The 26257-nt window shown below is 39.9% G+C and overlaps 1 protein-coding gene across 6 annotated transcripts in view; it reads left to right on the plus strand.

The window, feature by feature from the left end:
* Positions 1-26257, plus strand: part of kcnab2a (potassium voltage-gated channel subfamily A regulatory beta subunit 2a) — a 277744-nt gene that overhangs the window by 60198 nt on the left and 191289 nt on the right. The window contains exon 1 of one of the 6 annotated variants that reach the window (XM_060852372.1): positions 8929-8988. The exons of the other annotated variants lie outside the window; for them this stretch is intronic. The gene's annotated coding sequence lies outside the window, so the exon portion shown is untranslated. Of the gene's footprint in view, positions 1-8928; positions 8989-26257 lie in introns of those variants that run through there. 6 annotated transcript variants of the gene reach the window in all.

Below are 26257 nucleotides of genomic sequence, written 5' to 3' on the forward strand. Positions count from 1 at the left end.
CAATTAATAAAAGTTAACAGTCCTCTACCAGGTTTTGTTTAAATTTTAAATGTGACCGGTTGCTCAGGAGTTATCTACAGCCCCCCAAACAGTAGAATGGATGTAGGGTGTAAGTTGAATAAGGAGCTGAAATTGGCCTGTTGCAAAGATGTTACTACAGTTGTTATGGGGAATTTCAACATGCAGGTAGACTGGGAGAATCAGGATGGTATTGGACTTCAAGAAAGAGACTTTGTGGACTGCCTCCGAGATGGATTCTTAGAACAGCTGGTGCTGGAGCCTATCCGGGAGAAGGAAATTCTGGATCTGGTATTGTGCAACGAACCAGAATTGATCAGAGACCTCGAAGTGAAGGAGCCATTAGGAGGTAGTGACCATAATGCAATAAGCTTCAATCTGCAATTTGAAAGGGAGAGGGTAGAATCAGTAGTGACAATATTTCAGTTGAATAAAGGCAACTATGGAGCTATGACGGAGGAGCTGGCCAAAGTTCAATGGTGCAATACCTTAGTAGGGATGACGATGGAGGAACAATGTCAGATATTTCTGGGTATAATGCAGAAGATGCAGGATCAGTTCATTCCAAAAAAGGAAGAAAGATCCTATGAGGAGGCAGGGGTGGCCATGGCTGACGTGGGAAGTTAAGAAACATATAAAGTCAAAAGAGAAAAAGTATAACATAGCAAAGGTGAGTGGGAAAACAGAGGACTGGGAAGCTTTAAAAGAACAACAGAGGATTATTAAGAAGGAAATACACAGAGGAAAAAATGAGGTACGAGGGTAAACTGGCCAAAAATATAAAGGAGGATAAAGAAAGCTTTTTTAGGTATGTGAAAGGGAAAAAAATGGTTAAGACTAAAATTGGGCCCTTGAAGACAGAAACAGGGGAATATATTATGGGGAACAAAGAAATGGCAGAAGAGCTGGATTGGTACTTCAGACCTGTGTTTACTGGGGAAGACACAAGCAATCTCCCAGAGGTAACAGTGGCTGAAGGACCTGAACTGAAGGGAATTTATATTTGCTAGGAATTAGTGTTGGAGAGACTGTTAGGTCTGAAGGCTGATAAGTCCCCGGGGCCTGATGGTCTACATTCCAGGGTACTGAAGGAGGTGGTTCTAGAAATCGTGGATGTGTTGGTGATTATTTTCCAGAGTTCGATAGATTCAGGATCAGTTCCTGCGGATTGGAGGGTGGCTAATGTTGTACCACTTTTTAAGAAAGGAGCGAGAGAGAAAGCAGGAAATTATAAACCAGTTAGTCTGACCTCAGTGGTGGGAAAGATGCTGGAGTCTATTATAAAGGATGAAATTACAACACATCTGGGTAGTAGTAACAGGATAGGTCAGAGTCAGCATGGATTTGTGAAGGGGAAATCATGCTTGACTAATCTTCTGGAATTTTTTTAAGGAAGTAACTGTGAAGATGGACAAGGGAGATCCAGTGGATGTAGTGTACCTGGACTTTCAGAAAGCCTTTGATAAAGTCCCACATAGGAGGTTAGTGAGCAAACTTAGGGCACATGGTATTGGGGGCAAAATTCTGACTTGGATTGAAAATTGGTTGGCTGACAGGAAACAAAGAGTAGTGATAAACGGCTCCCTTTCGGAATGGTAGGCAGTGACAAGTGGGGTACTGCAGGGATCAGTGCTGGGACCGCAGCTTTTTACAATATATATTAATGATACAGAAGATGGTATTTATAGTAACATTAGCAAATTTGCTGATGATACAAAGCTGGATGGCAGGGTGAAATGTGAGAAGGGTGTTAGAAGATTAAAGGGTGACCTGGACAGGTTAGGTGAGTGGACAGATGCATGGCAGATGCAGTTTAATGTGGATAAATGTATGGTTATCCACTTTGGTGGCAAGAACAAGAAGGCAGATTACTACCTAAATGGAGTCAAGTTAGGTAAAGGGGCAATACAATGAGATCTGGGTGTTCTTGTACACCAGTCAATGAAAGCAAGCATGCAGGTACAGGAGATAGTGAAGAAAGGTAATAGCATGCTGGCCTTCATAACAAGAGGGATTGAGTATAGAAGCAAAGAGGTTCTTCTGCAGCTGTACAGGGCCCTGGTGAGACCGCACCTGGAATATTGTGTGCAGTTCTGGTCTCCAAATTTGAGGAAAGACATTCTGGCTATTGGGGGAGTGCAGCATAGGTTCACGAGGTCAATTCCTGGAATGGCGGGACTATCTTATGTTGAAAGATTGGAGCGACTGGGCTTGTATACCCTTGAGTTTAGAAGACTGAGAGGGGATCTGATTGAGACATATAAAATTATTAAAGGATTGGACACTGGAGGCAGGAAATATGTTTCCACTGATGGCTGAGTCCCGAACCAGAGGACACAGCTTAAAAATAAGGGGTAGGCCATTCAGGACAGAGATGAGGAGAAACCTCTTGACCCAGAGAGTGGTGGGTGTGTGAAATGCTCTGCCCCAGAGGGCAGTGGAGGCCCAGTCTCTGGATTAGTTTAGGAAAGAGTTGGATAGAGCTCTCAAGGATAGTGGAATCAAGAGTTATGGAGATAAGGCAGGAACAGGATACAGATTGAGGATGATCAGCCATGATCATAATGAATGGTGGTGCAGGCTCGAAGGGCAGAATGGCCTACTCCTGCACCTATTGTCTATTGCTCAAGGCATTGCTGTGAACAATGATCAAGTGTATAGCTATCATTGATTTTGTTGAGTTGAAATAAGTGCAGTACTTGCAGTTGGTCTTTCTGTCTACATATTTTTGACATAGAGTCACACAGCAAAGAAACACACCTTTCGGTCCAACCAGTTCATGCTGAACATAATCCCAAACTAAATGAGTCCCACCTTTCCAATCCTAGACCATATTCCTCCAAACCTTTCCTTTTCATGTCTTTTAAATGTCTTTTAAACATAACTGTATCCGCATAAGTCACTTCCTCAGGAATATCATTTCACACATGACCTACCCTCATGTCTTTTAAAATCTTTCTCCTCTTGTCTTTAAAAATGTGCTCCCTGGTATTGTAATTCCCCATTTTAGGGAAAAGGCAACTACCATCAACTCTCCATCTATATCATTCATTATGTTATAAACCTCAATCAGGCCGCCTCTTAACTTTTTACACTCGAGTGAAAAAAGTCCCAGCCTATGCAGCCTTTGCTTTAGAACTCAAACCTTCCATACCTGGCAACATCCTGGTCATGCTATTCTGAACCCTCTCCAATTTGACAGTATCCTCCCTATAACTGGGCAACCAGAACTGGACACAATGTTCCAGAAGAGGCCTCACCATGTCCTGTGCAACCTCAACATAATATCTCAACTCCTATACTCAAAAGGACTGAGCAATGAAGGCAAGCTTTTTTAACTACTGCCTGTATGTGATGCATATTTCAAAAGAATTATATACCTGCACCCCTCTATTCTACAACACTACCCAAGGCCCGACTATTAATTGTATAAGCCTACCCTTGTTAGTTGTACCAAATTGTAATACCTCGCATTTGTTTAGATTGAACTCCATCTGCCATTTTTCAACCCTTTGACCCATTTGATAAAGATCCCTTTGTAATCTTCAAAAACCTTCACCGTCTAATATGTCACCAATTTTGGTGTCATCTACCAACTTACTAACCATGCCTTCTATTATCATCCAAATCATTGATAAAATGATAAACAAAAGAAGACTGAGAACCAATCCCTGTCACAGGCCTCAGTCCGAAAAGCAACCCCCCCAACCATTACTCTGAGTCCTGTTGTTAAGCCAATTATGTATCAAATTGGCAAGCTCACCCCAAATCTCATGTGGCCTAACTTTACTAATTAGTCTACCATGCGGAACCTTGTCAAAGGCTTTACTAAAACTCAAATAAGCAACATCTAATGCACTACCATCATCAAGCATTTTAGGAATTTCCTCAAAAATCCAAGGATAATCCAAATCAGATTTGTGAGACACAAATTTCCTTGCATAAAGCCTTGCTGACTATCCCTAATCAATTTTTGCCTCTCTAAATGTCCATAAATCCTAACTTTTATCATCACCCCTAACAATTTATCCACAACCGAAGTCAGACACTTAGTTCCCTGGTTTCTTCTTACAACCTTTCTTAAACAAAGGTACAACATTAGCCACCCTCCAGTCATTAGGCACCTCACCCATAGTTATAGATGATGCTAACATTTCTGCAAGGGATCGCTTAATTTCCCCCCTTACTTCCCACAATGTTTTGGGATACATTAGCTCTGGTCCTGGAGATGTATCTACCTTTATATTCTCTAAGACCACCAAATGTCCTGTTCTGCAATTGAACTGATTTTAAAAACATCCAGGTTTATTTCTCTGCATTCTCTAGACTTCATTTCCTTGTCCACAGGAAAAACTGACACAAAATATTCATTTAGTAGCTCTCCCATCTCCTGGGGTTCAATACAAAGACCACCACCTCGATCTTTAAGAGGCTCAATCTTCTCTCCAGTTACCCTCTTGCTCTTAATGTATTTGTTGAATCTCTTTGGATTATCCTTAACCCTATCTGCCAATGTTATCATATATCCCCTCTTTGCCTTCCTGATTTCTCTCAACAATGCCCCTAGACTCTTTGTATTGATTAAGAGAATCAATTAAACCAAGTTTCTTTATCTAAAATAGGATTCTCTTTATTCATTATTCCTTAATCTTACCAGCCTCACCCTTCACTCTAACAGGAACGAAATGCCTCTGAGCTCTTGTCATCTCACTCTTGTATACCTCCTGAAAAAGGGCTTATGCCCGAAACATCGAATCTCCTGTTCCTTGGATGCTGCCTGACCTTTTCCAGCAACACATTTTCAGCTTGTATACCTCCCACTTGTCAAATTTCCTTTTATCTGCAAACCGTCTACTCTGATCAACTTTTTAAAGTTCTTGTCTCATACTGTTAAAGTTTACCTTACTCCAATTAAAAACTTTAACTTTTATGGAAGGCATATCTTTTTCCATAATCTTTTTAAAATTAATAGAATTATCCTTGTTAGACTTAAAGTGATCCCCCACTTTTATTTCAGTCACCTGCCCTGCCTTATTGCCCAAAAGGTGTAATTTTGCTACTTCACTAGTAGGAGTATCCACATATTGATGAAATTGTTTTGAACACATTAGACAAATTCTTCACCATCCAAACCTTTAACACTATGGTAGCCCCAGTCAATGTTTGGAAAATTAAAACCCCTCCATTATTACAACCTTATTATGCTTACATATATCTGCAATCTTGCTGCATGTTTGTTTTTCAATTTCTCTCTTACTATTGGGCCTATAGTACAATCTCATCAAAGTGATATTTCCTTTCTTGCTTGTAATTTCTACCGATATACTTTCACTGAACGATTTTTCAGAAATGTCTTCCCTAGTTCCAGCAGTAATGTATTCCTTAATCAAAAACACCAACACCCCCTCCTTTTTGTAAGATTTGTGAAGGTTTGTAGCTCAGGTTGAGGTTTAGGGTGTAGGTTTGATATCCAGATGTTTCATTACCTGGCTAGATAACATCATCAGTGGCGACCTCCAAGTGAAGCGAAGCTGTTGTCTCCTGCTTTCTATTTATATCTTTCTCCTGGATAGGGTTCCTGGGGTTTGTGGTGATGTCATTTCCTGTTCATTTTCTGAAGGGTTGATAGATGGCATCTAGATCTATGTTTATGTCGTCTATCACCCCCTCAGAAAACGAACAGGAAATGACATTACCACAAACCCCAGGAACCCCATCCAGGAGAAAGATATAAATAGAAACCTGGAGACAACAACTTTGCTTCACTTGGAGGTCGTCACTGATGATGTTACCTAGCCAGGTAATGAAACGTTTGGATATCAAACCTACAGCTCAGCGAGCAAACCTACACCCTAAACCCCCCCCCCCCCCCTTTCTTGCTATAGAAGGGCTAGAAAAGGAGGCTTCTAAAACCCAGAATATTGAGCTGCCAGTCTTGTCGATCTCTCAGGCAAGTTTCTTACTATAAAGTCCCAATCCCATGTTCTTACACATGTCCGGAGTTCATCAGCCTTACCTGTAAGATAACTTACGTTGAAATAAATGCAATTTAGATCTTCAGAGTCACTACAGATTCTGACTCTCTTGTCTCTCATTTCTAATTGATGTGCTGTCCTCATATTCGGAACCTTTCCATCGATCCTTCTGTTTACACTGCTACTTAGAGAGGGAGACTGGAGGAATTCTATCAGTATAAATTCTCCCTTAATAGAATGAGCAAATCTCCCTGCTAAAATATTGGTCCCTTTCCAGTTTAGGTTACACCCATTTGTTTTGAACAGGTCTCTTCTGTCCCAAATGTCCAAAAACTTGAATCCCTGAACAATACACTAACTCTTGAGCCATTGATTCATCTCCTTTAACCTTTTTAACCTTTTGTTCCTTCCCTCATTTGAGTTTGGCATTGGAAGTAAACCAGAAATTATTACTTTGAAGGTTCTATTTTTAAATGTTCTACCTAACCTCTTCAATTCATTCTCTACTGCTTTAATCTTTGTAGGCGGTATGTTTGCTATATATGAATCCATAGTTAAAGGCAAGAATTTCCTTACATGCGTTAATAAGCTGCATCCTTTGTTTGAAATGGAACAATCAAATTTGTCCCTTTCTTTGATAGAGTCATAGAGATGTACAGCATGGAAACAGACCCTTCGGTCCAACCCGTCCATGCCGACCAGATATCCCAACCCAATCTAGTCCCACCTTCCAGCACCCCACCCATATCCCTCCAAACCCTTCCTATTCATATACGCATCCAACCGAGTCTTAAATGTTGCAATTGTACCAGCCTCCACCACTTCCTCTGGCAGCTCATTCCATACACGTACCACCCTCTGTATGAAAAAGTTGCCCCTGAGGTCTCTTTTATATCTTTCCCCTCTCACCCTAAACCAATGCCCTCTAGTTCTGGACTCCCTGACCCCAGGAAAAAGACTTTGCCTATTTACCTTATCCATGCCCCTCATAATTTTGCAAACCTCTTTAAGGTCACCCCTCACCCTCCGACCCTCCAGGGAAAACAGTCCCAGCCTGTTCACCCTCTCCCTATAAATCAAATCCTCCAACCCTGGCAACATGACTTAGATCAGAAAGTAGCATGGATTTCTGTGTACTCTGAACCTAACTTCATTGGTCCTTATAGATGTATGAATTCCTATATTTCCATGTGCCGTATGATTGGCCTTTTCAGCAACTTTGTAAATAGGACATCAGCCATTTATTCCATGTACAAGCCTGGTGCCAAAATAAGCTGCAACAGAGTTATCTTACATGATAATGGCCACCCAAATCGATTTCATTTTCAGATCAAATTTCAGACATTAATGATTGGACGTTGGTTTTGGTCTCAAAAAGAGCCCAGTCTACTCCTTGTTACCCTGCAGAATAAGTTATCTCAAATATTTAAACAGCAGATGAAGCTAGCTGTTTTATGCTGCAGTATGCAGTGACAACACAATTGGTTCACTACAAACAGAAGCTTATCAAAACCAAATGATCTACCTCTAATGACTAATGTGGTATATGAATTTTAATGTGGTATATGAATTTTGGGACCAGTGCGATGTCATGTTTGTAGGCTGTACATTCTCAAGATTAATATACCATTTATCAAATCGCACATTCCTTTGGCTGTTTGCAGCAAACAAAGATATTGTCAACAACTGCCCAGAGTTGCAAAACTCGCAATACAGTGGCCAAGATTAGATCTGATTCTGTAATTGGACAACGTTTGCTGGATAATTTGTGTGGGCAAACAGTTGTACTGACAACTAATTTAGAATGGTCTGCAAGGCTTGTAGTGCGGTGCAATTGCATGCACTAGAACCTACAGGTATTAATGTGCAGGGCCCTGTTTTCGCGGACAGAGTTTTGTAACGATCATTGCCTTTTAGGAAAGCAAGATAGAAACAGGATGGAATGTATAAAGGAAATAAATGACAGTTACAAATCATTTTCAAAATCTGCTAGTTTGTCATGAGTTAATGCCTGAAGCTTGAAACTAATGTTAAAATTCCTTTGACTCAAGAAATATTTCTGCACCAAATGCTGGTAATAATAGACACCTTTTTCCTCAGCAACTTGATTAAGAATATCTTCGAAATCTGTTGTTATTGTATTCTATAACATAATTCCACTCTAACATTTAACAGTAGAAATTTTAGAACAGTAGAAATTCAGTTTTGCAAGTACAATAAATAATACTGAACCTAATTTAGATATTCAGTATACTAATTAGTAAAGGTGTAGTGACTGCCTTGCAGTATAAAATGAATTGCTTTTTCATGAAATACAACTGTAATGCTTGAAATTCTTTATTTTCCTAAAATGTCAACAGCATATTCACTTATTGGGATTCACTTCCATTGGTACCGTTTGACTTCTGATATACGAATTATAAAATTAATGTGCAAGAGTGTGGGAAAAAGCAGGTACTTGGTAATGAAACTCATTTAATGAGACAGTGTAGGAATGATAGGCTGAATGACCTCCTCCTATGCCATGAGCAGATTATGGCATGTAATATTGCCCATTTATCCACATGAGCGAAACAGTATGTATCATCACGTGTTCAGTCTTGTGTATGTCATGCTGATTCCTGCTCCTGTCCTCATGTTCCCACACACCACAACCTGCCAGCAGGTGTCATGATCACAAAAAACACTTACGTTATTTTCCTGTGCTTAAATCTATGATTCTCAGGTCAATTTACAGTATTTACTGACAGAGTGTAGAGCTTGAACTTTATAATTTGTATGGCTAATGGCCTTAATCTGAAGGTAATCACAATGTGTTTAATTCGAATGCAAAGATTTTATCTCCCAGAGGATAATTTTTTTTTGTAAAAAGGCCTTGTGCATTGTTAATCTAGCCAAATTTTTCTAGCTTCTGTGATGTGTTTTAGATATGATGAAATGAAAGGCCTGCATTTATCTCAATAGAATGTACACCTGGAGAGTGAGCAAACCAAAGGTTAGTATTACTGCAATGTTGCTCTTTTTTGGTTTCTCCCTCCTCTTGGAATTTGTTTTCAGTTGTTATAGAAAAATAGTTATTGATTATTAACTTTGAAGTAAAAATCAACTTGACAGTTTGTTTGTTTGGATTTACTTCAGGTAGGTTGTTGTAATTTTACAACACAAGACCATAAGCCATAAAATTTCAAAGCAGAATTAAGCCATTTGGCCCATCGAGTCTGCCCCACCATTCTATTGTGGCTGATATGTTTATAAGCTATTTGAACAACTTGAATCTTATTTAGTCATATTGCTTCAATAATATGATGCAGTAATGACCAGAACGTGGGTTAAATGCATCATATTTTAAAGGTGGTGTTTGCAGTTTTATAAGACTTTAGTGTTCTGGAACAATGCTGGATGGAAAAGTCTGGTTATTTAACATGACAAAAGTCTGACATTTTGCCCCAATTTGTTTCAAAAAGTTAGACTAATTTTCTGTTTTTTGTATTTTCTGTGAATAAATTAGCCTAAACTAGTTGCTATTATATCTGTGCTGCTCTTTTTGTGCATTTATTATTTATTGAAGGTGATTAGTTACAAGTCTTTATAGATAAAAGCTGATCCGAAACAGCATTCGGATTGTAAAGAGATGGTAATTTATGAATGATGTTAATTATCTAATAATGAGTACCACACGGTTTAGAGCATAAATGGAATTCTATCTATTAAGTCTATTCGAATTTAAAATGTGTGTTTTTCTTCAGTGATTTAGAATGCAGGGATAAATATGACATTTAGTTTGAAGCTAGTAGATAGCTGCAAGGATCAATGCTGTGGAATCAGCTCTTTACAATTTATAATGATTTAGATCGAGACTAACGAATCCAGGTTTAAAGATAATATGAAGCTAGGTGTGAATTTAACTTGGAAGGAGGGGCACAGAGAAGTTGCAAAGAGATACAGATGAGTAAAGTGGGTGGGCAAGAAAGCAACAGATAAGTATGATGGTGGGCAAATAAAAGGTTGTTTTCTTGTGTAGTAAAAATAAGAGAAATTTTTTGAGCTTTATCAGTTGTTACTTTTTAGAGATACTTGAGAATGCCTGCACAAGAAATGCAGTTAGAATTCATGTGTGACAAGCAATTAGGAAGTCAAATGACATGAATGTCTAGCTCATATTTAATGTTAAAGTTTAAAAGCTGTTTTTAATTTTAGGAAGATTAATGTTGTAAGTAAAATGTTGGACTTTAAAGATTGGAAGAACCTAAACAAATGGCAGTTCCAAAAGTGATCTATGTTTGTTTAATAAAGTCAGATTAGGAAAGATAAAACTAGAAACACTAAGCGAGCTTAGATAAAGAACTGGAGATTTAACATCTTTGGTATGGACAAGAAAAGTATATTTGAAAGATGGTTTTGTTTTAGGAATGGCGCTATATTATTTGCAAAGCATTCGGTGAATTCTGAGTTATAAACCCATTTGCTAACCCAATTCAAAGAAGGAATTTTAAATGAGGGATACATAGACTGGTTTGTTTTGTGGACATCTCAATGTCATGAAGATGGGTGGAGCTTAGCTAAGATGTCTGGTTTCAATTTATTGGGACTATTTTTGTTAAGAGTTAGTAGCTTGGATCTTGTGTGAATTGTTGCTTTCTGAGAGAAGATAGCAAAGTGTAAATGACAGTTAGATAGACTGTGATATCCACAGTCAAGTAATGAAAACTTTACCTCTTTGGGATAGCTGGAGCTGAGTTGAATTTTCCAGATGACTGTGACATTCTTATAGGTGTACCCAGCGGAAGTAAATAATTTTTAAGATTTTTGTATTTTATGGTAGTGTGGTGGTAATGTTACTTGACTAGAGGTCCAGAGGAAATCTGCCATGATAACTGTTTGAATTTAAATTCTAGCAATAAATCTGGAATTAAAAAGTTAGTTTTAATAATGGTGACCATGAAATTGTCACCAGTAGTTAGGGGGAAGAAAATCACACATTCACTAATCTTTATTACAGAAAGAAATATGCTATTCCTTCTGGTCAAGTCTACACATTACTTCATACTGAAAAACCGTGTTGTCGATTCTGAAATGTGCTGAAATGGCCCAGCAAGCCACTTAATTCAGGGGCAGTTAGCTATGGATGACAGGTGCTGGCTTTGTGTGTGCCCACGTTCCATGAAAGAATATTTGAAAAATCTTGTCAGAGGAAGAAGTAAATCCAGGGCCATAATATATCATTGTAGGTTATATCTGATGAATCGGAGCTGCATCTCTCCGAGATTGATGAATCCATGGAATTCTTTACTGCAGAGGTGTGTAGAGGTTGGGCCATTCAGTATATTCACGACTGAGACAGATTTTTAACCTGAATCGGGAGCATGAGGAAAAGACAGTAAAGTGGAGTTGAGGATCATCAGATCAGCAATATTCCCATTGAATGATGGAGCAGGCATAATGGCCTAGTCCTCCTCCTATGTTTTGTGTTCTTCTGTTGTTAAGTTAAGTGCTTGTCTTGTTTAATCTGATCTATGTATAGTGAAATTTGTTTTGTTTAAATAAAATGTGAAATCTTGTGACATGGCTGTATTAGTTAAAATAAGCTGTTTGGAATTCTGCTTAAATGTTAAAGGACTACAATGAGGTTGTAATGGATGCCATTTAGTGCAAAGGGACTAGAGTCATGCCTATAATTGTGTACGGCTTTGGATACTACAGCTGGTGTACTGAGGCAAGTTCTTGTCTCTTTCATTAAAGAAGGATAAACTCACCGTTGAGATGGTACAGCAAAGTTACCATAGTATGATGATCTGCAATTTGAGAGGGAGAAGGGAGAATTGGAGTGTCAGTATTGCGGTTGAACAAAGGGAATTATGGAGCTATGAGGGAGGAGCTGGCCAAAATTCAATGGTTCAATACCCTAACAGGGATGGCAGTGGAACAACAATGGCAAGTATTTCTGGATATAATGCAGAAGGTGCAGGATCAGTTCATTTCAAAGGGGAGGAAAGATCCTAAGGGGAGGGAGGGGCACCCGTGGCTGACGGGGGAAGTTAAAGATGAAAGAGAAGGCATATAACATGGCAAAGATGAGCAGGAAGCCGGAGGATTGGGAAACTTTGAAAGAGCAACAGAGGATAACGAAACAGGCAATATGTGGAGACAAAAATGAGGTATGAAAGCAAACTGGCCAAAAATATAAAGGAGGATTGTGAAAGTTTTTTTAGGTATGTTAAAAGAAAAAAAAGATTTAGACTAAAATTGGGCCCTTGAAGACAGAGACGGGTGAATTTATAATGGGGAACAAGGAAATGGCAGAATAGTTGAATAGATACTTTGGAATTGTCTTCATGGGAAGGCATAAGCAATCTCCCAGATCTAACAGTGGCTGAAGGACCTAGGGTAATGGATGAACTGAAGGGAATTTATATTAGGCAGGAAACGGTATGGATAGACAGTTAAGTCTGAAGGCTAGTAAGTCCCCAGGACCTGATGGTCTGCATCCCAGGGTACTTAAGGAGGTGGCTCTAGAAATCATGGGCGCATTGGTAATCATTTTCCAATATTCTGTAGATTCAGGATCAGTTCCTGCGGATTGGAGGGTGGATAATGTCTCACTTTTCAAGAAAGGAGGGAGAGAGAAAACAGGGAATTATAGACCGGTTAGCCTGACATCAGTGGTGGGAAAGATGCTGGAGTCGATTATAAAAGATGAAATTATGACTCATTTGGATAGCAGTAACAGGATAAGTCAGAGTCAGCATGGATTTGCGAAGGGGAAATTGTGCTTGACTAATCTTCTGGAAGTTTTGAGGATGTAACTATGCAGATAGACAAGGGAGAGCCAGTAGATGTAGTGTACCTGGACTTTTAGAAAGCCTTTGATAAAGTCCCACCTAGGACATTAGTGAGCAAAATTAGGGCATATTATATTGGGGGCAAAATACTGATTTGGATTGAAAGTTGGCTGGTTGACAGGAAGCAAAGAGTTGTATTAAACGGGTCCCTTTCGGAAGGGCAGGCAGTGACCAGTGAGGTACCGCAAGGTTTGGTGCTGGGACTGCAGATGTTTACAATATATATTAATGATATAGATGAAGGTATTAAAAGTAATATTAGCAAATTTGCTGATGACGCAAAGCTAAGTGGCAGAGTGAAATGTCAGGAGGATGTTATGAGAATACAGGGTGACTTGAACAGGCTAGGTGAGTTGACGGATGCATGGCAGATGCAGTTTAATGTGGATAACTGTGTGGTTCTCCACTTTGGTGGAAGAACAGGAAGGCAGATTACTATCTAAATGGAGTCAAGTTAGGTAAAGGGGAAATACAATGAGATCTACGAGTTCTTGTACATCAGTCAATGAAAGCAAGCATGCAGGTACAGCAGGCAGTGAAGAAATCTAATGGCATGCTGGCCTTCATAACAAGAGGAATTGAGTACTGGAGCAAAGAGATTGTTCTGCAGCTGTACAGGACCCTGGTGAGACCGCACCTGGAGTATTGTGTACAGTTTTGGTCTCCAAATTTGAGGAAGGTTATTAAGGGAGTGTAGCGTAGGTTCACAAGGTCAATTCCCAGAATGGCGGGTCTATCATATGTTGAAAGATGGGAGTGACTGGGCTTATATACACTTGAGTTTAGAAGAATGAGAGGGGATCTGATTGAAACGTATAAGATTATTAAAGGATTGGACACTCTGGAGGCAGGAAGCATGTTTCCGCTGATGGGTGAGTCCAGAACCAGAGTGGACAGTTTAAAAATAAGGGGTAGGCCATTTAGAACAGAGTTGAGGAAAATCTTGTTCACCCAGAGAGTGGTGGTTGTATGGAGTGCTCTGCCCTAGAAGGCAGTGGAGGCCAAGTCTCTGGATACTTTCAAGAAAGAAATGGATAGAGCTCTTAAAGATAGTGGAATCAAGGGTTGTGGGGATAAGGCAGGAACAGGATACTGATTGTGGCTGACCAGCCATGATCATAATGAATAGCGTTGCTGGCTCGAAGGGCCGAATGGCCTACTTCTGCAACTATTGTCTATTGTTACACTAGATGGCCCTGATATGAAAGGCTGAGTCAGTTGGATCTATACTGTTTGGAATTTGAAAGAAAATGAGATGATCTCATTGAAACTTGCAAGTTTTACATGTTAATGGAAAGGCCTGACAGGGTAGGACAGAGGTTGTTTCACCTGTTGGTGGAATTAGGATCACCAGGAAATGGCCTTAGGGTAAATGCAGTTATTTTAGGACTGAGATGAGAAGAATTTTCTTCACTGCAATGGTGGTCAAACATTTTGAATGTTCTATCCCAGAAGATTGTGGATGCTTAATTTTATGTTGGTGTATTAACTTTTCAAACCCAGTGAAGTGTTGAGGATAGGTTGACCAACTGTTACCAGTTCTGATTTAATCTAACTTTTTAATGAGCTCTTTTGAGTTACTCAAGACCAGTGTGAAATGACTCACTGATTTTATTTGTGTAATACCCTCATCGTAGCACATTATTTGATTTGTGCTGATGTGACTGGCATCTTGCCACATGGAAAATTGTGGAAAAATTACACCTGCACTTTGCAATGTGATGTGATCTGTTTTTTACCCAGTACAATATAGATGATATGTTACAATAATGCTTTGAGAATTGCAACAATAAATTTGCATCAAAGTTACTGTTCATTCTATCTGAAGGGCCAGTCTTTTTTTAATAGATATTTTCCTTAGAAATTTAACATTTTTACAAATTTACAGAAATAAACAAAACTCTCAAGTACAAACATTGATATACGATTAAATCTTTATTAATAACCAAAATTTAACATAAGAAAAATACCGGGAAAGAAGGAAAAAACAAAACTCAACTAACTACTAATCTAACCTACAACTAACCAGAGTGTATAATTAAGTCTCTTACATTATTCAAATAAGAGAAAGGGAAAAAAACCAACGGATAACACAGAAATTGGGTAGTGAGATACATGCTCGGAATGTGTTAACATCAAATGTAACAAAACCCGTATTCGTGCGGGATTCCTCTCCCAAGGGGCCCCAGACCAGCCAGGTTCGTAATCTCAATTAAATAAAAGCCCTTGTTAGGATAACCGAAATATCTGTATTTATATAATTCAAGAAGGACTGCCATATTTTAATGAAATAATTCGGTCTTTCGGTGCACCATATTTGTAAGGAAGTCAAGGGGAATACATTCCATGATTAATCTGTGCCAATTTGAAAGTCCAGGGGGCCCTCAGCCACCCAGTTCACCAAAATATTTTTCCTTGCACAGAAAGAGAGAATAGAAAATAATCTCTTCCTGTGCATATCTAGGGAGGATAAGTTCGAAAAGCCCAAAAGGAGAGATACAGGGTCCACTTTAATTTTCGTTCCCAAAATTTCTGTCAGGGTACTTGCGACTTTAGTCCAGTACCTATGGACCTTTCATAAGATCCGTAGATAATGTACAAGAGTGCCCACCTCCATTTTACATTTGGGACACATTGGAGATGCTCCTGCCTTAAATTTTACCAATCGATCCGGTGCTATATGGGCCCTATGAAGTATCTTCAGCTGTGTAGCCTGAGTTCTGTTGCAGATGGTGATTCTTCTGGCATTTTCCCAAATCTCATTCCATGTTTCTATAGAGATTTCTAGTCTCAAATCCTGATCCCACGTTTTAAGCAGATTGTCCATATCTCCCGATACTTCATCATATAGAAAATGATAAACAGACTGACGGAAAATACCCCCATTGGTCGTAGCACTCTACATTCTCTATCTGATTTATAAAGACTATCTAATAACATAGTCTTCTTCTGTATATAATCTCAAATTTGGAAGTATTGAAAGAGGTCTCCATTAGGTAATCCGAATTTCTGACGCAGCTGTTCAAAAGACATCAGGACCCCTTCTTTAAATAGGTCCCCTAGACATGAGATACCCTGGATCTCCAGAGTTTAAAAGTGGCATCTGTAAACCCCGGTTGAAATCCCCATGCTCCCACTATCAGCGCATAGGGGGATGTTTTATGTGAGTTGCCCTCATTTTGCCACATTACATTCCAAGCTTTAATTGTGTTTAGTATTATAGGGTTTTTACAGTGATCCGTAATGATTTTCCTCTTGTCTGAAAATAAAAGGTTAATAAGTGGGCATTTTACTTGAGAAGCCTCGATGTCCAGCCAGATTGATTGCGGATCAGCTATGTAACTTAATAGGGAACTTAACTGATATTTCCTAAAATCTGGAAAGTCCAAACCTCCCCTTGCCTGTGGAAGCTGTAGCTTCAGCTTAATGAGGGGCCACCTATGATTCCAGAAAAAGGAACCCAACCAGCCATATAATTTACAAAGTGCCAGCCTCGGCAGCATCACCGGAAGCATTCTCGTAGGGTATAGGAGACGGGGCAGAACATTCATTTTAATTAGTGCTATTCTACCCAGCCAGGAAATTGGAAGGTCTCCCCATCGCTGGAGGTCCTGCCTTATCCTTTCCAGTAAATGCACAAAGTTAGCCTGATACAACTGACCAAATACTGGGGTAATAAAGATGCCTAAATATAAGAAAACCTCCAGGGACCACTGAAAGGGAAAGTGGGATCCGTCCACTAAGCAAGGCCACCCATTGGCATAGCCTCCAATTTTGAGAAATTAATTTTATAGCCTGAGAATGCGCTAAATGTATTAATAACTTGGATTAAGCGAGGTACGGACCTCAGAGGAATAGAAGAACATCATCTGCATAAAGGGTAATTTTATGTTTACCAATCCTCGGGGCTGTTATATTAGGATCAGCCTGTATAGCTTCTGCTAGTGGTTCAATTATTAGCGTAAATAACAATGGCGAGAGAGGACATCCCTGAGGCAGCCTCTACCCACACTGAAGCTATCCGAACCTAATCCATTGGTAACCATAACTGCTTTGGGATCACTATACAATGTATTTGGTAAACACCTTTCCAACGCCAAACCTTTCCAATGTGTAAAACAAATATGACCATTCAACCCGATCGAATGTCTTTTCTGCGTCTAATGAGACGACTACTCCTGGTATCTTTCCCTGATGGCAGGCTTGAATCATATTCAAAACCCTTCTAATATTATTGGATGATCTACAGCCCTTAATAAACCCCGTCTGATCCTCCTTTATGATATGTGGCAATACCCTTTCTAGTTTCAATGCTAACGTTTTAGAAAGGATTTGAAAATCTACATTTAGCAAGGATATTGGTCTGTATGACACACAATCTTCTGGATCCTTTCCTTTTTTAAGGATAAGAGAAATATTTGCCTCTTTCAACGAAGGCAGGAGACAGCCCTGACTGTATGCATAGTTATACATGTCCATAAGTGGACCAGCCAATATTCCTGTAAATTCTTTATAGAATTCAGCTTGAAAACCATCTGGGCCAGGTGCCTTACCACTCTGAAGTTGCCTGATTGTGTCAAGTATTTCTTCGACTGTTAGGGGAGCATTTAAGATCGATACCTGTTCTGGAGTTAGGTCCGGAAAGGGCAAATGTTTAAAAAATGATTGCCATCCTCCTAGTCCTGTCTTCACAATCCTGCGATTTATATAAATCAGAATAAAATTTTCTAAAGATTGCATTAATCCTTTTATGATCATGATTCAAAATACCCGTACTTTTCTTGATAGACGTGATAGTTTGAGGGGCCTTTTTTTTTCTTTGCAAGAAATACTAAGTATCTACCAGGTTTGTTGCCAAATTCATATAACCTTTGTTTTGCAAATAATATTTCCCTGTTAGCCGTCTGGGTAAGCGTGGTGTTTAGAGCTGTCCTAAGGGCCGTAATCCTTTGCAATATGATAATAGAAGGTCTATCAGCGTATGCTGTTTCAGCCGCTTTTAAGCGAGCTTCGAGCAGATGCTGTTGTTCTCCCTTTAATTTTTTCTTCGTCTTTTATCTGATTTAGGATTTTGAAAGGGAAATTCTTCCGAATAAGAATAACAACTCACCTAATTTTTTAGCTAAAAGAAGAAAAAAAGGCCTGATCAAATCCACCCTGTCCTAATTTCAAGTGTTCTTTATCCAACAGGTGTGTCTCCTGTAGGAGAGCTATATCAACTCTTTCTTTCTTGAGATTTGATAATATTTTCTTCCTTTTGACTGGCGAATTACTCCCCTTGACATTCCTGCCCGCTGAGGACTGCGGGCTCCCTTCCCTTTCGTCATTTTTTACTGAAGGCTATATTGTTTAATTAGTTGCTTATTATTAGATTTAAAGTAAACAGCTATTTTAAATGATTTGGTGAGTGTGGTGGGGGTGAGTGACCCACTTTGCCCAAGTCTTGGGAGGAGCACTGTAGACTCAGACTTGCTGGGTCGCCGCCATCTTGGATCCCCCCTGAAGGGCCAATCTTAATAATGAGAAGTTATCCTGGAGTTGATGTGAGGCAAAATTGCTTTCAGGATGTTAAATTTTCCAGTTCCAAACAAAGCAATTTTTAACAATTGCTCCCTTATTTGTCTGAAGTGCCATTTGTTTAGTCAGAAGGTTGCGAAGATAGTTAACAGGGTGTTGAAATATAATTGCATTCTAAGTTCTAAACGTGCCTATCTAGTTAGAATTCCTTCAACCTTTTACTGGCACCTACTGAGAAATAGATTTTTGCAGTTGTTTAGACTGTAACTTGAACTGTGAATCAAATAATGATGGCACTCGGCCAAAGAATAAAAGCCTTTCTACAAAAGACAAGTGGTTTCATTTCAACTTAATTGTGAACTGATGATGTACTGTTTTAAGTAGTGCTACTATATCCACTAAACATTTTCTGGTTGTCAGGGTGGTGAAATATCATTTTTATTCTGTAATTTGTTCTTAATTTGAAACAAGGTCCTAGTGTTCAAACATAGATTAAAGGGGAAAGAGATTTTGACTTTGTTAAGGTGAGTTTCAGGAAAAACAATGGACGCAGCTAGTGTTTTGTTACTATAGATGTGGTTAGTATATTGAGAGCATGCTAGCTGGAGGCTTATTGATTGATGCAAATGGGTATAGAATTTCTCATTCACCAACTGTTAGTTCACAAATGTGTGATAATGCAGATTTGAGCAGCAAGAAATCATTAAAGAATGAAATGTATAGTATTGTCTTGAGCACAAGTTCATCCAGAGAGGGAGTTCAAAACTTTGAGGTGCAGTTAGCCTAAAATATGGCGTAATTACTAACTTGTTGTATTTGGTTTTAATAAGTGTTCAACATAGCTCAGTTTTATTTACTGTTCATATATGGATGGCCTGACTGAGGCCAGAATTGAGAGATGCTGCCAAGGGGAGAGTCTGTGCCTGTGTGCACTTTGTGCCACATAGAGATGCCGTTTTGACAAAATAAAGCCTTAAATAAATGGGGTAAAGGACTGGGAAAATGCAAGAATTGGAGTAGAACGAAAATAAAAAACAAAAGTGGTATAGGAGAAAATAGGAAAAAGAATGAGTAGATTATAAAGAGATGGATTATTATTGCTAATAGGCAGATCTTAATTAGATTTGTTTGCTTAAAATAAGTATGCTGAAGGTGGATTCATATCGAAAGAGATTATCTAATACCATCAGCAGAAATGTGACTTCACTTAATGCAGAATTCTTGAGTATGGTAATGTATTTGCCATATGTCTATAAATTGCCACTATAATGTACACTCTGATCCTTTGAGTGATGACAGGAGCTCCTTGTTCCTGAAGGGTCACCTGTGGTTGGGGAAGTAATGGGCAAATTACAGTCCAAAATGTCCTTAATGGCAAAAACGGGCAAAAGGCAACAAGGCAGAGTAAAACTGTAGTGGCGTAGTGATTCTGGTTATTGTATTTCAACATATCTGACCAGAAACCTGTCAAGATTGTGTGGGTAATGATGGCAGCCCAAAGTTTCCATGTTAAACAAATTTAATTTGATTTTATTATTGTCACATGAACTGAGGCACAATGAAAAGTGTTGTCTTGTGTGCTTTACATGCAGATCATACTATGCAAGTGCATCAGAGTAACAGGACAGAATGCAAGCTACAATGTTACGGCTGCTGAGAAGGTGCAGAGAGAGACCAGCATTATCATTAATATTAAAAAGGTCCATTCGATAATTTGATAACAGCAGAGAAGAAGCTGTTCCTTAATCTGTTGGAAGTTATTTGGGTGGAGTTGAGAAATAAGAAAGGGATGATCACCTTACTGGCATTGTATTATAGACCCCCTGATAGTCAGAGGGAAATTGAGAAACAAACTTGTAAGGGGATCTCAGCTATCTGTAAGAATAATAGGGTGATTATGGTAGGGGATTTTAACTTTCCGAATATAGACTGGGATTGCCATAGTGTTAAGGGTTTAGATGGAGAGGAATTTGTTAAGTGTGTTCAAGACAACTTTCTGATTCAGTATGTGAATGTACATACTAGAGAAGGTGCAAAACTTGACCTACTCTTGGGAAGTAAGGCAGGGCAGGTGACTGAGGTGTCAGTGGGGGAGCACTTTGGGGCAGCGACCATGATTCTGTTAGATTTAAAATAGTGATGGAAAAGGATAGACCAGATCTAAAAGTTGAAGTTCTAAATTGGAGAAAGGCCAATTTTGACAGTATTAGGCAAAAACTTTCAAAAGATGATTGGGGGCAGATGTTCGCAGGTAAAGGGACGGCTGGAAAATGTGAAGCCTTCAGATATGAGATAACGAGAGTCCAGAGAAAGTATATTCCTGTTAGGGTGAAAGGAAAGGCTGGTAGGTACAGGGAATGCTGGATGACAAAAGAAATTGAGGGTTTGGTTAAGAAAAATAGGAAGCATTCGTAAGATATTGACAGGATAGATCGAGTGAATCCTTAGAAGAATATAAAGGCAGTAGGAGTATACTTAAGAGGGAAATCAGGAGAGCAAAAAGGGGACATGAGATCGCTTTGGCAAATAGAGTTAAGGAGAATCCAAAGGGCTTTTAAAATATATTAAGGACAAAAGGATAACGAGGCAGAGAATAGGGCCCCTCAAAGATCAGCAAGGTGACCTTTGTATGGAGCCACAGAAAGTAGGGGAGATACTAAACGAGTATTTTGCATCAGTATTTACTGTGGAAAAGAATATGGAAGATATAGTCTGTAGGGAAATAGATGGTGACACCTTGCAAAATGTCCATGTTACAGAGGAGGAAGTGCTGGATGTCTTGAAACGCATAAAGGTGAATAAATCCCCAGGACCAGATCTGGTGTACCATTGAAATCTGTGGGAAGCTAGACAAGTGATTGCTGGGCCTCTTGCTGAGATATTTGTATCATTGATAGTCACAGGTGAGGTGCTGGAAGACTGGAGATTGGCTATCGTGATGCTAGTCTTTAAGAAGGGTAGTAAGGACAAACCAGGGAACTATAGACCAGTGAACCTGACGTCGGTGGTAGGCAAGTTGTTGGAGGGAATCCTGAGGGACAGGATGTACATGTATTTGGAAAGGCAAGGACTGATTAGGAATAGTCAACATCGCTTTGTGCGTGGGAAATCATGTCTCACAAATTTGATTGAGTTTTCTGAAGAAGTAACAAAGAGAATTGATGAGGGCAGAGCGGTAGATGTGACCTATATGGACTTCAGTAAGGCGTTTGACAAGGTTCCCCATGGGAGACTGATTAGCAAGGTTAGGTCTCACGGAATAATGGGAGAACTAGCCATTTGGATACAGAAATGGCTCAAAGGTAGAAGACAGAGGGTGGTGGTGGAGGGTTGTATTTCAGACTGGAGGCCTATGACCAGTGGAGTGCCACAAGGTTAGCTGCTGAGACCTCTACTTTTTGTCATGTACATAAATGATTTGGATGTGAGCATAAGAGGCACAGTTAGTAAGTTTGCAGATGACACCAAAATTGGAGGTGTAGTGGACAGCGAAGAAGGTTACCTCAGATTACAACGGGATCTTGATCAGATGGGCCAATGGGCTGAGAAGTGGCAGATGGAGTTTAATTCAGTTAAATGCGAGGTGCTGCATTTTGGGAAAGCAAATCTTAGCAGGACTTATACACTTAATGGTAAGGTCGTAGGGAGTGTTGCTGAACAAAGAGATCTTGGAGTGCAGGTTCATAGCTTCTTGAAAGTGGAGTCGCAGGTAGATGGGATAGTGAAGCTTGCGACGGGTCTTCTTTCTTTTATTAGTCAGAGTATTGAGTGCAGGAGTTGGGAGGTCATGTTGCTGCTGTACAAGACGTTGGGTTAGGCCACTGTTGCAATATTATGTGCAGTTCTGGTCTCCTTCCTATCGGAAAGATGTTGTGAAACTTGGAAGGGTTCAGGAAAGGTCTACAAGGATGTTGCCAGGGTTGGAGGATTTGAGCTATAGGGAGGGGCTGAACAGGCTGGGGTTGTTTTCCCTGGAGCATTGGAGACTGAGGGGGGACCTTACAGAGGTTTACAAAATTATGACGGGCATGGATAGGGTAAATAGGCAAAGTCTTTTCTCTGGGGTCGGGGAGTCCAGAGCTAGAGGGCATAGGTTTAGGATGAGAGGGGAAAGATATTAAAGAAACCTAAAGGGCGACTTTTTCACACAGAGGGTGGTACGTGTATGGAATGAGTTGTCAGAGGAAGTGGTGGAGGCTGGTACAATTGCGACATTTAAGACTCATTTAGATGGGTATATGAATAGGAAGGGTTTGGAGGGATATGGGCCGGGTGCTGGCAGGTGGGAATAGATTGGGTTAGGATATCACTTCGATATGGACGTGTTGGACTGAAGAGTCTGTTTCCATGCTGTACATCTCCGTGACTCTGTGCAAAATCATCTTTTTCTGCCTGACAGAAGAAAGTATAATGGGGGTAAGAGGGGTCTTGATTATGTTAGTCATTTTCCCAAGGCAGCAGAAAGTATTGATGAAGTCAATAGATGAGATTGTGTTCACAACTACTGTAGTTTCTTTTGGTCTTGGGAAGAGCAATTGCCATTCCATATGGGGAAGCATCCAGATAGAAAATGGTGCAACTTTATAAATTTTGTAGAATATTTATGGACATGCCAAATTTCCTTAACCTTTTGAGTGGGTAGAGATGTTGCTGTGCTTTCTTGACTGTAGTGTCAGTGTGGGTGGACCAAGACTGTGGTCTAATGGTCAGGAAGTCGACAATCCATTACCAAGAGGGCAGCAGAAACTTTGGTCCCAGAGTTTGGAGGTGAGTTTGTTTGGAATTATGATGTTGAAGGCAGAGCTGTAGTCAATAAGTGGGAGCCTGACGTAGGTATTTTTGTTATCCAGATGTTGCAAGGATGAGTATAGGGCAGGATGATGGTGTTGACCATGGACCTGTGGCATTGGTGGTGAACTGCAAGGGATCAAGGCAATCTGGGGGGCTAGAGTTGATGCGAGCCATTACCGACCTCTTTAAGCACTTCATAATTACGGAGGTCAGAGCCACTGTATGGTAGTCATTGAGGCACACTGTATGAGTAACTGCCGGTTCTATCAGAGTTCATTTGTCAAGTCCTATGGCAGTGGAGAATATGCAACGTGATAAGTTCATAGATACAGAGTGCCTAATCAAGAATCTGCGCAGCTGACAGATGTATGAAGGTCATTAAACACCTGTGTTGGGAAAGTGTGTCTTTAGGCAGCACAATTGCAAATATTGGAACTCTCCTGCACAATGTCCAGGGGAAGAACTTTATTTGTATCATGAGCCATCAAAAGTCCAAATTGACATAGTCTCCCTGAGTGTGGCCCACTTCCCTGGAGAGGGACAACAAGAAGGGACAAATAAGGAATCTAAATTCTAGTGGAAAGGGCAGGCTACCCATTACACTCATCGTAATGGAATTTGTATTGCCATGAGCAATGGGATCTTGGAGTGTTGCTTGGATTCTCCAATTGTACAAATGAAAGGCTCATGACATTTCACTTACAACTTGGTGTCTACACCACATGGTGAGTTATGCATAAATATAACTTGTGTAGTCCCAAATTAATTGGTAATAATTCAAGTTAGCTCAGAACAGTAGTCAACCTTCTGTTTAAACAGTCTCAGATAGATTTGTTACAACTTATTACTGAAGGTATCTTGGGTAAGGAAATTACAGATACCAAGGTTAAAACAAGTATAGATAAGACCGAGTGACTAAGGTGTACTGTTGGGGCTTGTTGCTTAAATTTCTTATAGTGAAGGGAAGAGGTTAATAATTGAAGTTATATTCAGCAGCTGTGAATAATTCTGTAGCTGAATAGGTTCTCTTGTACAGATAGGTTCCTCAGAACAGTAGGGTTTTGGGAGAGAGAAGTTTCCTTTTCTTCACTAATTCAGTTGTTTCAAAATTTTCACATTGTCTGTTTCCTGCAACAGGGCTGCGTTTGATTTCTGGGTGCTTTTATGCTTTAGAAATGTACAGAATAGAAGCAGGTGTCAGTCATTCAGTCCTTTTGGATTTGCTCTGCCATTCAACATTGTCGTGGCTGATCATCCAACTTAGTATCCTGCTTTTCTTAATACCCTTTAATCCCTTTAGACTTAAGAACTATAGCAAACACCTTGAAAATATTCAATGTTTTGGCTTCAGTCTCTTTCTGTAGCAGAGACTTTCACAGGTTTGCCACTTTCTGGGTGAAGAAATTTTCTTCTCATCTCAGTCCTAAGTGGCCTATCTTGTACTCTTAAACTGTGACCCCTGGTTCTGGACTATCCAGTCATTGGGAACATCCTTCCTGCATTTACCCTCTGTAGTCCGGTTAGAACTTTATAAATTTCTGTGAGATCTTGTTTCGTTCTTTTAATTTTCAGTAAATATAGTCCTAACCGATCCAACGTTTCTTCCTACTGTGGGCCTGAAATCCTAGGAATTAGTCTGGTAAACCTTTTGTTGCATTCCCTCCATAGTCAGAACATCCATCCTCCAAAAACGAACCCAAAACTGCATGTAGTATTCCAGATGTGGTCTCACTAAGGCCTTGTAGAATTGCAGGAGAAAGTGAGGACTGCAGATGCTGGAGATCAGAGCTGAAAATGTGTTGCTGGAAAAGTGCAGCAGGTCAGGCAGCATCCAAGCAGCTGGAGAATCGACGTTTTGGGCATGAGCCCTTCTTCCTGAAGAAGGGGCTCATGCCCGAAATGTCGATTCTCCTGCTCCTTGGATGCTGCCTGACCTGCTGCGCTTTTCCAGCAACACATTTTCAGCTTGTAGAATTGCAGCAAGACATTCCTGCTTCTCTTGCTATGAAGGCCAACACATCATTTGCTGGCTTCACCATTTGCTGCCCTTGCATGCTTACTGCATATACCAAGACACCCCAGTCTCATTGCATCACCCCCTTTCCCAATCCACTCCATTCAGATAATAATCCGCTTTCTAGTTTTTGCTACCTAGTGGATAACACTATATTGTGAATATCTAGAGTCCAAGCACTGATCCTTGTAGAATCCCACTAGTCACTGCCTGCCACTTGGCAGAAAGACCAGCTCATTCCCGCTGTTTGTTTCCTGTCTGCCAACCACTTGTCCGTCCATGTCAGTGTACTACATTGATCCCATACACTTCAACTTTACATGCTAATCTCTTATGTGGGATCTTATCAAACGTCTTCTGAAAGTCCAAGTAAATCATGTCCACTAAAAAGGCTGTTGTGACATGGTGGCGGTGTCTCTACATCTGAGCCACAAAGCTCGGTTTCAAGTCCCACCTTCTCTAAAGGTGTATAATAACATTCTTGAACAGGTGGATTAGAAAATACTTTTTACAAAAAGTCACGTCCATTCGTCCTCTCTCATCAACCATACTAATTACAGCCTCTATCATTAGATTTATTGAGCATGATCTCCCTTTTGTAAGTCCCATATGGACTGTCTGATCCTGTCACCATTTTCCAAGTGCTCTGCTATTATATCTTTAATGGATTCGAGCACTTCTCTAGTGATGTCCGGCCAACTGGTCTTTAATTTGGTACTCTCTCTACCTCCTTTTTGAAATAATAGATTGCGTTAGCTGCCCTCTAATACATGGGAACTTTTCTGTAGAACCCTAAAAGATGACCACCAATGCATCCACTTCCTTAGTTAGGTCCACTTCCTTAATTACTGTGGGACATAATATTGAACCCTTGGATTTCTGGACTGTAGTCCCATCAATTTCTTGAATGCCACTTTCCTACTAATGAGGGATGCTAGGTGAATTCTAAAAGTATACTTATTGTGACTAGAGACTGGGAAATCATGGATGGGCTTTGAAGCAGTCTTCTGCAACTGCCTTGGCCTGCTCTGGCCTCTGTCCTGAAGAACAATGTTTAAACTTAATTTCCAATGTACAGATTTTTAAAACAAATGTCCTTTTAA

This window comes from Hemiscyllium ocellatum, chromosome 37, assembly GCF_020745735.1.
Source record: "Hemiscyllium ocellatum isolate sHemOce1 chromosome 37, sHemOce1.pat.X.cur, whole genome shotgun sequence".
Taxonomy (NCBI): domain Eukaryota; kingdom Metazoa; phylum Chordata; class Chondrichthyes; order Orectolobiformes; family Hemiscylliidae; genus Hemiscyllium; species Hemiscyllium ocellatum.